General features: G+C 43.9%; 1 protein-coding gene across 1 annotated transcript in view; it reads right to left on the bottom strand.

The window, feature by feature from the left end:
* DNER (delta/notch like EGF repeat containing) overlaps window positions 1–17,158 on the bottom strand; it is a 314,162-nt gene that overhangs the window by 122,899 nt on the left and 174,105 nt on the right. The gene's annotated exons all lie outside the window — the stretch shown is intronic.

Raw genomic sequence — 17,158 nt, 5'->3', positions numbered from 1 at the left:
AGAAAAGAAAAAAAAAGGACCAAATTCCTATCTTCTCTGAGAGATGCATAAACGATCTTTTGCTGTGGAACAGGGTTCCAAGTCATTTATGTCATCAGATGAGTGCTTCTAGAGCTTCTCAGGCCTCTCCAAAATAAAGGTAGTTGTGTATTTAGCATAACATCTGTCTCAGACAATTGGCTCAAATGACACAAATGACACCAGCCTCCCCTGTTTCTAAACTGGGGAGAAACAAAAACCAAACACGGGGCTCAGATTTGCTAACAAATCTCACCTCCTCAAACCCAGCTCCTTGTTCTCATATTCAACACCTAGAATTATCTACTATTCTCTCTCCTGCTAAAACCAACTAAACTAAACTAAGTTGCTCCAGTTTTAATGATAGATAAAACCTTAGTGTGATTCCATGTTAGGGACATTTGCATTTAAATAGGAAATCAGGTCTTTATTACACAGGAATTAAGCTCAAATAACAGATTTCCAGGCATCCCTCCAGGTTGATGTGTCAAGAAAATCGGGGATGAAAGGACCTCCCTAGACATCCTTGAATCTTACACCAGCGCAGCGCCCACCCCACCCCCTGCCCAGCCCACTGCCTTCCATCCAACAGCACGGGCAACTAGACTAAAATAAGGTCAAGTGACTTTTATCTTTCAAAAGCATTCTTAAAAAATCAAGATTTCTCAGTTCAGAAGTAAATATCTTCATAATAAAAAATTTTAAAATACATTTATCTCTTCTCACTACTGCTGGCTGATAACTACGGTTTTCTTATTTTTTAGAAGACCCTTTTAACAAGGTCCTCTTTGGGGAACAATTGCATATTCATGAATATTTCTGGCTAAAAGCGATATTTGTCAACAATTTTTATTATTTTAACTGTGAATTAAAAATACATGTAGCTAAGCCATACTTCAAAAGGATGGGTAAGAAGTAAGGCAAACAGCCAACCGCCCCTTTATCTGTGGCCAAAGGTGCCAACTCCTGTCATAGCATAGGTCTTAAAAATAACACGAAACAAAACAATGTTAGTGCATAGGGTACATGCTAGTCACTTGGATCCAGAAATTCTAGCGACAACTTTCTCCCAACAATTACCCTTTAAAATTGGAATTCTGAGAAGGAAATTATACATGAGTCTAGCCCCAAATGATTTCCACTATAGTCAATTAAAATCACTTGTGCAGGCCAGAAGCATTCCTGGGTAGTTCAAAGGAGGATGAGTGGAAGCAGAAATTTCCAAGGACAACAGAGTTGGAGTGCCAAGTGCTACAAGGGCCACAGGAAGGTGACTGTTGATGGAGGCAACAAATGCCATTTTTATTGGTTTAGGTATCATATGTGCCACCTTTTATTTGTAAAGGACTTTACAAAATACTTCCGCATAAATGATCTCATGTCAAATTCCAGTAAGATGTTTTCCAGCATCTGTATGGAATCTGTGCTAATCCCAGATCTTGCACGTGCCTCAGTCCTGTGACATGGACATTGTCATCATTCCCATCATCAGGATAAGGCCCATCTCCTGAATGGCCTCCCGGCTCCATTGAAACACCCCTGGCTTTCACAGGTGCTAGTTGCACATCTTTGTGATTTTAAGGCTCCAGGGAATTAAGCAACTCAGAATTAGTAAATACCAGAGTCAGACCTTGATCCTCAATCTGCCTCCATGTCCACTGGCTGCCACAGAGCCATGAAACCTCATACTTTATCAGAATGGTCTATACAAACATGGAAGTCCACACTGACATTGGACCAAGGACAGAAAACCTCTCTCTTTAAACACATGGGTATTTGCTCTCTCCAGCTGGATGACAAAAATGATGGCTTCTTGTGCTCTCCAGCTGGATGACAAAAATGATGGCTTCTTGTGCTCTCCACTGATCTACATGAAGCTAAATTTTAGTTAGTGCCTTTGCAAGTACTCTAAAATTTTGAAATTGCAGCCCTTACTGAAATCCTGTAAGTTAATTCCTGAGAGTCTCTATACCCTCATCCAATAATTTGGATGAAGAAAATGCCCGTGTTACAGGGCCGTGGTGAGTTGCAAGATCCTTTCTCCCAGGATATGGCAATGCAACTGATGTCTCCATCCTGTGAATTTCCACCAAGCTGAATTTAATGGAGTATATTTAATTAAATTGTAAAATGAATTGTTCTTTCAGTAGAAAATGGAAGTATGATATTGTTCTAATCTAGGGGCATCTGGGTGGCTCAGTTAACCGTTCTGCCTTTAGCTCAGGTCATGATCCCAGGGTCCTGGGATGGAGCCCTGCTTTGGGCTCCCTGCTCAGTGGGGAGTCTGCTTCTCCCTCTCCCTCTGCTGTCCCCCCTGCTGGTGCACTCTCTCTCTCTCTCTCTCTCTCTCTCTCTCTCTCTCTGTCAAATAGATAAATAAAATCTTTAAAAATACATATTATACTAATCTAAATATGGAAGCCCATACTTCTTACATTTGTATTTATTTTAGCAATCTGAGAAAGCCCTGCAGGCAAAAGTCAAATCTGGCAGCTGCTTCTGATTTTACATATCACAACATAGTACCTTTTTTTAATCCCCCAAATCTTCCATGTGTAAAGAAACCCCCAAAATAGAGCAGCAAGCTTTGGTTGAAAAAAATCAACGAAAATAATTCAAGCTTGGGGAGAAGTGGTCTGATTCCAGTAGGAGTGCCCACTGTCTGTGACCTTGGCCAATGGGGTAGCCTCACCCTTCACCTCATCCAAGTTCAAACCAACCATGACCTTTGCTGCTCATTTGCAAAGGCTCTTTCCATTCCAGACCCTTCAGCAGGTGGCTGCATCATCACTTCACATGGTATTTTCATGACACATAACTCATTCTTTCCATATTTCAGTTTCTACTGAACTTTAATGTCCCTGGTGTTAATTTGCTTGATTTATATGACTTTGTTCGATTCTCTGTCCCTAACACCATTTGATAGTGATCACCTGTGGTTCTTTGCTCGCCAGCTCTTAAATAGGTACAAATTTAAACTGAGACTAGATAATGACAAGGAAAAAGGACACAGATAGGGCAGCCCGGGTGGCTCAGTAGTTTAGCACCACCTTCAGCCCAGGGCCTGATCCTGGAGACCCAAGATCTAGTCCCGCATCAGGCTCCCTGCATGGAGCTGCTTCTCCCTCTGCCTGTGTCTCTGCCTCTCTCTCTCTCTCTCTCTCACACACATGAATAAATATAAATAAAATCTTAAAAAAAAAGGACACAGATAAAATGTGGTGAAGAAAGCATGTAAAGAAATGAAAAGAAAAGCCAGTAGGAAAGAAAAGCCAGAATCACTATAGTGAAGTTAGGAAAGCAGTTATGGAACTACAATGAAAAAATAATAATTATAAATAGAAGTATAAATAAAAAATAATAATAAAGTTTTTCTATAGATGTAGAGCTAAACACACATGTATAACTATTTATGGAATGTATACATGGTACCATGTAAGCTGCTACCAGCATTTCCTGTGTTCACCTGCTTCATTTTCCCACCATTTCCTGCCAAAATGTTGTGAGTACAAAAACAAGATGTATAAATGACAGTTATGGTGTCCTACATAACAAATGACCTTTATATTCTGGAAAACTAACATTCCACGTTCTTCAGGGCCTCCATGCACTCCTAGAAGTCTGTCACCCCAGCGTCCTCTGCGCCCTTCCCTCCACACCCAAGCCCTACATGAGATTCCCCTGCATATATCATATAGTCACCCCTATTTAGGGTTAAGACATGGCTTGAATTTTCTGCCCAGAATCATGCGTAAGCTAAGCACAGTCATCTAGAGGAGGGTTCTTGCCTTCATGGCGATGCCCCTGGGGGCCTGTGGTAACTCCCCTCCATGTGTCCATTATTGAGCAGCAGCTGGATTCTAGGGAGAGCTTTCTCCATCCCTTCTGAAGCCAGCTCCTTTGCCCTTTATTGACTTGGAAATATCCTGTTTGACCAGAATTAGTAAACCAGAAATTCTCCTCCAGGGTGAACGTGGGAAAGACTAATGCTTGTGGCTCAATTAAATGGTGGTCTTAGCCTCCAATGCCCATGACATGAAAGGAAGGTGAGTACCGAGTGAGTTTACTGTTGCTGATGAGTAACAGACCTGCAGGTCTGGGCCAGTGTTCTCGGAGTCATTCTTGGAGGACAAAGAAAAGGCCGTCTGCAGGAAGAAGCCCACATGATGGCCCATGACAGGTGCTGGGGTGATGCCCATCCTGCTCCTTCATCATGCAGGAGGTAGCTTCCTGGCCAGTTGTCAATCAAGGCAGTGTCAGGGGACCATCGCCTCTAAACCGCTTCACCTTAGGTTCCCTAGAAATAAACCAGGCTGACAAAGGATGACCTGGGATTGAGCAGGAAGCCCAGGCCTGCTTCTGCCTTGACCACAGTTACCATATGACCCAGGGACTCCGTTCCTGAGGTATTCACTCCAAAGAACCGAAAACAGGGACTCAAACAAATACTTGTGCACACATGTTCTTAGCCACACTCTCACAATAGCCGAAATCTGAAAACAAACCCAACATCTATCAAGAGCCAACAGGTAAACAAATGGTGGCATGGCCATCCAATGGAATATTAGTCAACCAGGAAAGGAAGTATTGGCACCAAGAATGACACGGATGAACTGGACTCATCGCTGAGTGAAAGAAGCCCGTCCTCAAAGGTCACAGGTTGTATGATTGTGTTTATATGAAATATCAAGAGAAGGTAAATCCCTACAGGTAGAATGCAGGCCTGTTGTCACCAGGGGCTGGAGGCAGGGACGGGAAGTGATGGCTGCATGGGCACACATTCCCTTTTGGAGAGACAAACTATCCTGAAACTAGATAAAGGTCTATCAGCTGAGAAAGAGTCAGAGCCACACTCAAACAAGCATGTAATTGGGTTCTCGGAATTGCAATTTGGGGAGCGCAGATCCTGGTCACAATCCAAATTGTGTGTGCGTGCACACACACATGCACACACACACAGAGGCAATAAAAGTCAAGGGTTTTTAAAGACAAAAGGGAATGTCCATATGTTGTTTACAAAGAATTTCGATTGGAGGTGCCCGAAAACTCATCTAAACGGAGTATAAGTGGCCTCTAAAGTGATCGCTAAGCAAAATCTCTTACTGTAGCAGGGTGCAGGTGCTAAGGCTGAGTCCCGGGAATATGTGCGGTGTAGACCAGTTCAAAAGTTCCTGTTTCCACCGGTGAGGACGTGCAGCAGACCCACCTCCTTAATGGTCTCCCAGTTCCATTTCAAAACCCCGGGATATTCGTTGCCCCCATTTCAGTCCACCTTTCACAGGTGCTGCTGTACCTCATTGTGAGTGAACTAAATGCCCGAGTCATTCACCTGACAATGGTTAATTCTGTATCATATGAATTTCATCTCAATAAAAAAAAAGAAAGAATCGTTTGACAAATGCTATCACCCCCTGTGCCTGACATCAGAGAAGGAAGCTTTCCGCCCTTTTTCTGAAGCCCTCTTGCACCTGCCCTGATTCTAACCCCCCTAGGATCTTCATCCGTTAATTAGCTCCCCCACCTACCCCCTGCCTCATCTGCCAGCCTCCTTGTTCTGCCTCCATGCAATCCATCCTTAGTTCTAGATGCAAAACCTCTTCCTTTGATTCAATGTCCCACTTGGAGCGCAGTCCTGCTCTGTCCCTCCCTTCTGTGCCAAGTTTACCAAAAAGGCAAGGCACGTGGCCTAGCCACGCTCTTCCCTGCTTCCCATAATCGGCTGCCTCCCCACACCAGTGCTGTCCCCGTCCAGCAAGATCCTAGAGTGAATTTTTGCCATTCTCCCAGGAAAGCAGGCTGATTTCCTGAAAAGCAATCTGCTCTATTTTCTTATTATTGTTTACTACCCAAGGAGCTTGCAACAATGGTGAACAGCAAGGCTGATTTGAACCACTTTGGATTTCTGTGATTATAACTGGCCTGCTTTCATTTTACCTTTTCAGCAGGATTTTAGGAAATGCTCGGTTTTTGATTTGGCTCTTTTGTGGAGGCTGGTAGGGAAGGGGAACTGGACAAAGAGGCAAGGGAAGGGCCTCTGCTTGGGGACCCCAGCGGGCAGTGGGCTACTGATCTCAGGGTGGGCGTGGGCGTGGGTGGAAAGGGTCTGAGACCCTGGGGGTGAGGGTCAAGGGACAGATAAAAATGAGGGTTGGTCAAACTGGCCTTCAGCAAAGTGACCTAGAGCTGTTATAAAGAAGCCATTCAGAGAATCACCCCAGGGGAAAGAGAAAAGTCGCAAAGTGGTTTTCAAGGTCCCAGACAGAAAAACTTGACCTTTCACAGCTAACCTGAATGTGGTCAGAAAAATAGGTTAAAGGGGCAGAAAGTAAAGAGAGTCCAGAGAAAAAGGTTCAAGGCCAGGCCTGGACCAGGGCAGGGCTTCCCGGACCTCTGAGGGGAAGAGCCTGAGACCCTTTCAGGGGATCTTCAAGGCCAAAGCTATCTTATAATAATATTAAAATGTGATGGGTCTTTTTCACTCTGCTAAAAATGGTGCTAAAGATGCACAACAATGGTGAGAAAAACTGTTCGTGCCTTCACACAAATCAAAGCAGACTTTGTGGTAGCAATCAAGGCCTCTTCGCTGTCATCAAGCATTTGCAGGGGGGAAAAAATGCCAATTTCACTTAGGATGTCCTTGATGAAGATGTAAAAAAATTAAAATTTTATGAAATCTCAACCCTCGAGTGCACATCTTTTTGACGTTCTCTGTAACAAAACAGGAGGTACACATAAAGCGCTCCCGCTGGACACCCAAGGTCAGGGGCTGGCTTCAAGGAAACACACCACCACCTTGTGTGAGTCGTGAACTAGCCCACTTTTCACAGAACATCTTTTCTTCCTCGAAACAATGAATGACAAACTAGAGTTATTCAGACTTGGCTCTTCAGCAGATATTCTCTCTTAAAATGAATGAAGTGACCCTGTCATGTCAAGGAAAACAAGCAATAGTTTTTGTTATCCCGGATAAATTTGAACTTTTCAGGGAAAAATCAGAATTTTGGAAAACTTTTATCTTCCATTATGAACTTGACCGATTCCCAATACTTCAAGACTTTCCTGATGAGATTGGTGGTAAAATTAACCACGAAGGCAGTTTTTTTTTGTTGTTGTTGTTGTTATTATATAATGAAACGTGTCAACATTTGGGAGCTCTGTATAACTCCAGGATTTTCCAAATGACCAATATGTGAAGTTATAAAAACCATTCCCGGGTAGAAGACCCAAAATGTAAGACACATCAATGAATGACTAACAGTACAAGAGTTCATTGATGTGGTTTCAGATTCCCGCATTCAATTAACCTTTAAGAATTTGCCACTTGTCAAATTTTGAAGTATTTACAAGAAAAAATATCCAAAATTATCTGAAGTGGCTATTAAAAAACTTCTCTCTTTTTTCCAACTAAGTCTCTGTTGAGGCTAAATTTACTTCATACGCTTCAATCAAAACAACGCACTGCAATAGATCGCGTGGGAAAGCAAATGTAAAACTCCAGCCATCCTCTTTTAAGCTAGATACTAAAGAGCTTTGTTAAAATGAAAACAGTGCTTCTCCTTGTCACCACTAAATTCTTTTTGCTTTGAAAAATATAGTCAAAAGGAAAAAAAAGAAAAATATAGACATTTTTGGGGGCACCTGGATGGCTCAGTTGGTTAAGAGTCTGCCTTTGGCTCAGGCCATGATCCCAGGGTCCTGGATCTGGGATCGAGCCCCCCCTCCGTTGGGTTCCCTGCTTAACAAGGAGCCTGCTTTTCTCCCTTGGCCCCTCCCTCCCCTCATACTCTGTCTCACTCTCACAAATAAATAAATAATTTCTTTATGAAAAAGAAAAATATAGTTACTTTTTATTTAAAAGGTGTTCATTTATGTTACCATGCAATGATGGGTTCGTTAATTAAATGAAATAATATTTTTAAATTCCTCAGTTTTGACTTAATGTGATAAATACCAATAGGTATAACCCAATAAACAAAAGCTCTCTGGGGTCCTCGGTATTTTCGAAGACTCTAAAGGAATCTTAAGACTGAAAAGTCAAAAACCACTGGGTTAGGTGAAGCCGCACTATTTTGTAAATAAAACCACAAACTGCATCTGGTGGACAAATCCACCAACGAGTCTGCAACTCAGCTGGCAGAAAATGGAGCCAAGCTCTGAAGAAGGCCAGCAAGGAGCTATTTTTTGGACCAAAGGACCAGGAAATCTCCACTAACACCATGAAGAACACCCCCCCCCAAACTCTGTCTGCCATGAAGACATTAGTCCCAGGCCCAGAGCCTGCTGGCATGTCCTTTCAGTCTGGGGAAGTTGTACCCTACTATCCCCTAACACAGGACTTTCCTTCTGAATCCACCTAATACTCCACAACTCAGAAGGATTAGCTGCAAAGCCAGAACTGATTCTGAAAACCTTCAGAAGATGTCACAGAGGAATGGGGCAAATTTCATAATCAAACTAACCCTCTAATCTCAGACTTCAGGAGAGGATGAGTCCAATTATACTAAAGCTCTACTTGGAGCAGGTGCCCAGAACAGAAAATCATGGAGAGGAAACAAAGAGGGTGGCTTCCTCCCACCCACCCCCCAAATCTAAAAGGAGTAGCAACCTGCCTCAAATGGGCACTGGCTAGATATTTAACTAGAGGCCCAGGAGGTTGAGGTGGTTGGTGTTTCAGGGAAGATTTGAGCATCATGGAAGGGTCAGGTCAGTGATTTCCAAAGACAATTTTCTGACTTTCGACACCAAGAAAAGCAGAGACCCTCGCACTGCCCTTCATCCTTGTTTTGTTAGAGTCAAGCCCTGTGCCTGACATATAGAGGTGCTCGTGACGAGGGAGGAAACAAAGAATGTGAACAAATAAATGAATATCCAAGATAATATTGGGATACATTCCTTTTGCTGAGAGCAAGCACAGTGGACGGTTTCAGATCGCTGAAGAGGGGTGGCAATGTGCCACCCCAGAGGATGCCCTAAGCGGGCACAGCCAGGGAGCAGCCTCATTCCTGGAGGTTCAGGCTCAACTCGCTGACTTATGGTCTGTAAAGTAGGACAAGAAGATAAGTATCTTAGGGAGAGAAACACACGCACATCAAGCTCCAGAGTGATGATTTTTTTCTCTCGGGCATAAAAACCGAGTCAGGCTTATTTTTGTGTTTTAAAAGTGGTCAATTAAAAATCTAAGAATACTAGTTATCTGTCTCCGATATAGAGTTATGAAATGAGTATCTCTCCTCTTGGTAAAGACCAAGAGTTAGAGCCAATGGAGTGCACAACTTGGGGCCTGAAAAAAAAAAAAAAAGCCTGTTCCTGGAACATATTTATCATACAATCGGAAATTTATGATGCTTGTGGATCTAATGTATAGCATGATGACTATAGTTAATACAGTATCGAATATTTAAAAGTTGCTAAGAAAGTAGATATTAGGGCCACCTGGGTGGCTCAGTGGTTGAGTGTCTGCCTTCAGCTCAGGTCATGATCCCAAGGTCCTGGGATGGAGCCCTATGTCAGGCTCCCTGCTCAGCGGGGAGTCTGCTTCTCTCTCTGCCACTCCTGTGTGTGTGTGTGTATGTGTGTGTGTGTGTGTGTGTGTGCATGTGCACTCTCTCCCTCCTTCCTCTCTCTCCCTCTCTCAAATAAATAAATATAATTTTTTATTTTTTATAATATTTTTAAAAATCACCTTCCACCCTCTATCCTTTGACCCTGGAAATGTCACCAGTGATATAATCCTCGCCCTGATATATTTGGGATGCCAACAACAAGGCATCTACAAGTATCTGCCAGCAGGAGGAGATACATTTCAACCTTCTGGAAAATTCTGATGCCAAACAGAAACATGATGAAACATCTATCCTTTAGGATGTAAATTTACAATTTTTTCTTTAAATAATTTAAAATGGAACTCAAATACATTGTCCTGTTTTTCACGTAGGCAATGACAGGATCATCCTCTGTTTTATTTTTTATTTTTATTTTTTTTTCATCCTCTGTTTTGTAACATGAAAGGCAGCACTGGCTTTTTAATTACATTAGTACCAAGAATTATAATTCAGACCCAAGTCAATGAAATTCTAGACAGGCTTATCCTTTACTACTGAAAACTTGCCAACTGGGATGCACTCACATTTATGATCTCTGTGCTTAATATGTTTCTAATAATTATTATTCTATTTTTTATTATCCATAAAAGTTCTTTCTCTCTCAGAGGTCCACAAAGCAGTTTCTGCAAGGAAAGTCTGCAAGAGAGATCACCCCTCCCTTATTAGCAAAAAAACACATCTCAGGCACCTTCATTTTGGCATTAAGCCCAAAGCATCTATTCTCTGGCTCAGAAATTATTAATGAGCTCTGTCAATAAGCTATTTATCCAGTCAAGAAAAAGCACCCCCTCCTTCGGAGGACAATTTCTTAAGATCAATTTTTTCTTTTCTCTGTAATGCCACTGCTTCATTAAGTAGTTTCCCAAGCCCTGTTCCACTCTGACCCTCTCTTTGTGTTTTGTTCCCTACATATAGAAGAAACCCCCTCACAGCTCTGGCTGACTACGGGGACCTAACCCTGCTGCACACTGAACAGAACTAGTCGAAAGCAGCTCCACATCTTGCTTGCCAGCTGCTATTTTGATACTGAGACGGATACAGCGAATGCCCTTCCTCTGATTCTTGGATGGGCCTCCTTACGTACCCTCCCCCCCTTCCCATGACTTTCTCAAAATCCTCCCAGGTCACAGCCCTTTTGCAAAGCCTCATTAGGGCCTTTATGCTTACACTAATGACGGTGGAAAAATTAGCTGTGGGAGAAGTGATTAATAAAAGACTATGACATCTACTCCTGCCCTCTGGCATGGTGCTACTTCCTAACCTAAAGAGGAATGCACTGACACTTTCCAACCAACAGGATGGGATCAAAGCTTCCATTGGTTCAAGTTATTCTGACCTATTTCTTTTTTGAAATGAGAGGTGGAAAAAAAAAAGCAACATTGCTTAAAATTGTTCTTAAGGGGTTACTACAACATTCTGGGTCACGCCGTGGGTGAGATGGCTTTAGATCAGAGAATATTTTCTGACTCATTAGTTTATAAAACCAAATTCACCATGTCCTTCCCATGCTCCCGTATACCAAACCTACAATTCAAATGACAATATCTAACTCAAAACTCAATTTGATTTTCCATGATATTTTTGTTCTTTTATTTAATTTGTTCTTTTGGTTCGTCAGCAGTTTTTGAGCACTTCCCATGCAGAAAGCACCCCGCTAGGTTGTTAAAATAGACACAGAAAGAACCAAACAGGTTCTAACGTCAAGGAACTCACCATCTGAGACTCTACTGAGAAGCTCCCTGTGATCCCACCTGTGAGTTGGGTGTTTCTCAGAGCCTCCAAACGGCACCTGCAGGTCCCTCCCATGCACACATCGCCCTGTGCTCTAATCCACGATTCATCCAGCACCCCACCCAGAAACATTTCAACTCCTCCTCAGAGGCCACATCTTAACTGACTGAATGTGTACTCCCCAGCACCTAGCGAGGGACCAGGCACATGACACATAATAACTACGCAATGAAGTGCATGCAAATAATAATAATATGATGATGAAATATAACCAAAAACCCAAAGCGAAGTGTCTCATTAGAAAAGAAAATAGGGGGGATCCCTGGGTGGCTCAGTAGTTTAGCACCTGCCTTTGGCCCAGGGCACCATCCTGGAGTACCAGGATCGAGTCCCATGTCGGGCTCCTTGCATGGAGCCTGCTTCTCCCTCCTCCTGTGTCTCTTGCCTCTCTCTCTCTCTCTCTCTCTCTCTCTCTATGTCTATCATGAATAAATAAATAAATAAATCTTTAAAAAAAAAAAAGAAAAAGAAAATAGGGACAGCTGGGTGGCTCAGTAGTTGAGCATCTGCCTTAGGTTCAGGGTGTGATCCTGGGGTCCTGGGATCGAGTCCCTCATTGGGCTCCCTATGGGGAGGCTGCTTCTCCCTCTGCCTGTGTCTGTGCCTCTCTCTCCATGTCTCCCATTGATAAATATTTAAAAAAAAAAAGAAAAGAAAAATAAAATATTACTGGGCTTGAGAGCGGGAGCATGGGAGCATGGGGGGACAGGGCAGAGATGGCTTCCAGAAGGAAGAAGGTTTGTGGCTGCGCCTGAAATATAGTTAGGACGGTCGGAAGGCAGAAGGCTGGAGTAGGGTAGGGCAGCAGGAAAGCATTCCAGATGGAGGGAACAGCAGGAACAAAACCACAGGGATCTGAAGGAGGAAGCAGGGGGATGCATGGATGGTGAGGGGAGCCAAGGTTCAAGCTGGAAAGGATGTTCAGGCACCCAGCTCAGGGCAGGCTCATCACTTTGTCCTGGGAATGAGATCTGAAACAAGCAAACCTCATAATGGGAGCTTCCTGGGTGCCCTAATAAAGAGGGACGTCCTTGGAAACAGGAAAAAAATAAGGAGGCTGTTGATATAAGGCAGGCAAGACTCCTGGAAGCACAGGGTCTCCTACCCAGGGCACTAGAACAAGGCCAGCAGGTGTTATCAAGCCCAGGGACAAAGCAACCAGTTAAAGTCAGTAATTTACTTCCAATAAACTAACCCTAAATGGAAGAACTCGGCTGTGAAAAGACCAGAACTTCCTGGAGCTTGAGTCTTCGACTTCCAAGAGTAGTTAACAGAAAGAGAGTTAACAGAAAGTCGGGAACTTTCAGGAGTCCAGCATGCTAGGGTTTTTCTCATGTGCAGGCCCACATCTGGAGAGAATTAAGATCAGACTTCAGGAGGGATTAGGAATCGCTCCCAGACATAATGCCAGCTCACTTCTCTTTCAAAACAAAGCCGAGCATTTAGCTCCCAGGATCCAATCCACACAGGATGATAGATTCCCAGGGCAAGAGCTAGAGAATCCTAAGGAACTTTCTAAGCCTGGCAGCCTTACCCCCACTTACTTATCAATACAGACCAGGCCAACACGTGGCAAAGCTCTGAGCTAACCACTGAACCATTATATCACCTATCAGCATTTCTCCTTTTTATGAACTCCACATGACCTTACAATTCTTGACAATGAAATCCTTGAATAAGAAGATGCGGTACATTTGCTTTAGGGAATCAGCAAAAGTAGGGAGATGGTAAGCTCTGCTCCTGAGACCCCCCCTCCCTACTTTCCAGAATGATGTTGCACAATCTACTCCTGCCGAATCACCTGGCTGCCCAATAAAAGGCACCGTAATCTGAGTGAGGGGCCTGGAATATGACTTTTTGTCAGGGCCTCAGGCAAATCTTAGCCAAACTAAAATTTTACAACTGTTCCTTTAGCTTCGTGAGCAAGGAACACAACTGGGCAGAAAGGGGACAACAGCGAATCTGAGAAAAAAAAGAGAATCTTGTGATGACTAATTTTATGTGTCAACTTGGCTGAGCCATGGTGCCTAGATATTTGGTCAAACAATATTCTGGATGTTTCTGTGAGGGTGTTTTTGGGGTGAGATTTTTTTACTTAAATCAGTGGGCTTTGAGGAAAGCAGTTTACTCCCATAATGAGGGTGGGCCTCGTCCAATCAGTTGAATGACTGAATAGACAAGAGGCTGACCTCTCCTGAGCAAGAGAGAACCCTGCAGCAGACAGCCTGCAGACTTCATCCCCGACATCAGCTCTTCCTGGTTCACTAGCAGACCCCTTTGCACTACAGCTGCAGCTCTTTCCTGAATCTCTAGCTCATTGGCCTCTTGGTCAGATTTTGGATTCACCAAGACTCCATAATGAGTGGAGCTACAATGAGCCAATTCCTTAAAATAAATCTCCTTTATTCATTTATGCAGGATAGGATAGGAAGGATATTCTATCTATCTATCTATCTATCTATCTATCTATCTATCTATCTATCCTCTGTTGGTTCTGTTTCTCTGGAGAATCCTAACACACAACTCTTGCTTTTGCCAGACAGGGTCCATAGAACCTAAGTGGATCTGAGAAGGCTTAAGGCCCACACCAGCAAAGAGCCCTGAGGCTTACCTTTAAGAAAATTAGGGATTGATCAAATGGGCAGCAGCCAAACTCGGTGACTAAGTTCAGAGAGAAGTAGTAACCACAGTCAATCTTTTGTCATTGTTTTTGGTAAGGAGAAGAAAAAATCAGAATCAACTCTTGTCACAAAAGCACTTTTCAAAAACAGAATGTTCCTTACCGTGTTATAGGAAACATATAAAAAGACTTCCCCGGGGGTGCCTGGACGGTGTAGTCAGTTAACTGTCCAACTCTTGATTTTGGCTCAGGTCAAGATCTCAGGGTTGTGGGATTAAGCCCAGCATCAGACTCCATGCTCAGTGGGGAGTCTGCTTCTCACCCTCTCCCTCTGCCCCTCCCTCCACTTGCACATGCTCTCTCTTACTCTCTCTCTAAAATAAAGAAATCATTTAAAAAAAGAAAAGAGATTTTCTGAGGATGGTGTGGCAGCTTTATTGTGGACCACCCATCAGCCTGGAATTGTGAAAGAGCCTCTAGCCAACGCACATCTGATAGAAGAGCTCCATTACCAAATGGGGTAGTATGGGAATAAAAGAATTGCTCTTATTTTGATGGATGATGTAATAAAAAGATATAGAAGTGACTAGAAACAATCACATTAAACCACCAAGTAGAGCTCTTTTTGTTCTGTACTATGGAGTGGATTCTTGCATTGGGTGGAGGGCTGGACTATATAATCTCTAATTTTTAAAAAAAGATTTTATTTATTTATTCATGAGAGACACAGAGAGGCAGAGACAGAGGCAGAAGGAGAAGCAGGCTCCCAGTGGGGAGCCCAATGTGGGACTCGATCCCGGAAGCCAGGATCAGGACCTGAGCCAAAGGCAGATGCTCTACCACTAAGCCACCCAGGTGTCCCTATAACTTCTAATTTTAAGAAACAGCACAAAGAAGGAAACCTGAAAGCAACGGTCTTTCAGGGCAGTAAACTACATTCAAGTCACCATGACAGCCATGACAACCATAACAAAATGCCCCAGGAAGCCAAACAGACTTTAATAAAGATGAGCCAACCTTCCATTCCTATTCCTGCCACAGGTAGTGCAACTCCTGCCATGTTTTTGTGAATGGGAGGACTGGCTTCCAGATGGTTGTGTCCAAGATAACAATGTGTCAGGTCTACAAATGGACATGTCGGTAATTCCAGACTAGTCATTAGCTTAGCATCACCAGGGGTAATTATAGAGGCTCAGGTTAGAAGACTGGCCACAATTTCCTTCAATTCACTGAAGGTAAATGCAGGCTTTGACAGAAGCAACACCAGAGGCTTTGCACACCTGGTATGGACCGGAGGGGGGTTGCAGCGAGGGGAGGCGGGGCACTTGGAGCTCTTCAAAAGAGCTCGTACCCATAATGAAGCTGTACCTCTGCTGAAATGACCTGCTAAAATTAGCATGGATTTTCAAGAAGGCTTTTGGGTCATTTTTGCAGGAAAAACAAAGCACTTTGGCAAGGTTTGCCAAGTTACCTGCCAGGTGCTAAATGCTTCAACTGCGTGTCCAATGAGTCAATTCTACACCACCAGGCACAGCCTCTTAGCAAGAGTTGCCATGCAGAGGACACCCATGCAGAGGAGGGTTGCAAGCCAGCAACATGCATGTTTTAAGAAAATATGGGAGGGTGCCTGGGCGGCTCAACAGGTTAAGCATCTAACTCCTGATTTCAGCTCGGGTCATGATCTCAGGGCTGTGGGATCGAGCCCCATGTTGGGCTTTGTGCTGAACGTGGAGCCTGCTTATGATTCCCTCCCTCCCTCTCCCTCTGCTCCTCACCACCATGCATGCATGCATTCTCTCTCTCCCTCTTTCTGTCTCAAAAAAACAAACAAACCTAAAACAAAAACAAAAACAAAACCCCAAAAACCAAACCATGGTGACTGCTTTATGGTTAAAATGTTTCCCCGGATGGGCCATCCGTGGTAAGAGAAAGCTCACAAGGAACCCTAACCACTGTGTCAGTCCCAAATTCCAAGAACAGCCCTCCCTTCCCTATTTAAGGCACTTCTCTTCCACCACTCTTGTCTTTTTTCAGGGCTAATCAGGCCCCAGATCTGTTCACAGGGAATAGTAAGAATGAATTTGAGGAACACCAGTGTGTCTCCTCTTTGCACTTGGAAGGTGTGATGCTCTTCCAGTGGGGACAGCTGGCTTTCCTCAGTCTCTCACACTTCATCTCTTCTGGAACATCCTTATCAAATGAGCTCCCCACTGCTTCCTCATCTTTTCTCAGCTTCTCTACCCCTCCTCCTTGACTGTCACAGAAGAACACTCAATACCCTTTCCTTTTTTCTCTCATAAAATAAATTGCTAAATGAAGCTTCCCCTCAGGAAAGATAGAAAATGGTCCAAGTTGGCCAAGATGGAAGAAAATGGGATTCACAGGCAGGCTTTGCCTCCTGACTTCAGGCCAGGCACCATCCCCTGCCCCAGGGATTTCATTTTGGCTTTGGTTTACACTTGTGTTCCTTTTCAAAGACTTAGCAAAATTATTGTTTCCTGACTTTCTTAGGGCATTCTTCCCTCTTCAGAGGACATCTCACAGGAAAATGGAATACTTAGGCCACCGCAAACAGTACACCTAACACATCAAAATACTGGGTTTTCCAAGATGATGCAAGCAACACTTGAAAGTGTCTTCCAACACATCTCCATCTGTCACCCCCACTCCCCTCATTCACCAAGTTCACACCACTGGTACCGAATGTGCCGCCATTACCGCAAGGAAGCATCACCAAGGAGAGTTCATCTGTGCCACCCTTAAAACTGGTCTAAAACGAACCATGCCCTTTTGGGACTTTGGGGACCCATTTCATTCTGGACAAACTCTAGTGGACAAATGTGCAGAACAGAAGAGAGGGACATGGAGGCAAGCGGCAAGAGGAACAGATGTACCCTCATGGAACAGGCTCCATGAGGGGTGGAGTCTCCCTCTCCTGGGACGCTGGGTGGAGCCCACAGTCCACCTGCAAAAGCTGTTTTAATGGAGCCCTTGATGGTGGGAGTGGGTCTCAGTGGTCATAGTCCTGTACTGGTCTGCCTCTCAGGCTCCACTCACCCAGTAGAGCAGGAGGAGGAACTTACCCTGCCCCTGCCCCAGGCCCGTGTGACCTGAGCCCCTAAAGAAG

This window comes from Vulpes lagopus, chromosome 8, assembly GCF_018345385.1.
Source record: "Vulpes lagopus strain Blue_001 chromosome 8, ASM1834538v1, whole genome shotgun sequence".
Classification (NCBI taxonomy): domain Eukaryota; kingdom Metazoa; phylum Chordata; class Mammalia; order Carnivora; family Canidae; genus Vulpes; species Vulpes lagopus.
The sequence above is the reverse complement of the archived record's forward strand: the minus strand, read 5'-3'. Positions and strand labels throughout refer to the sequence as shown.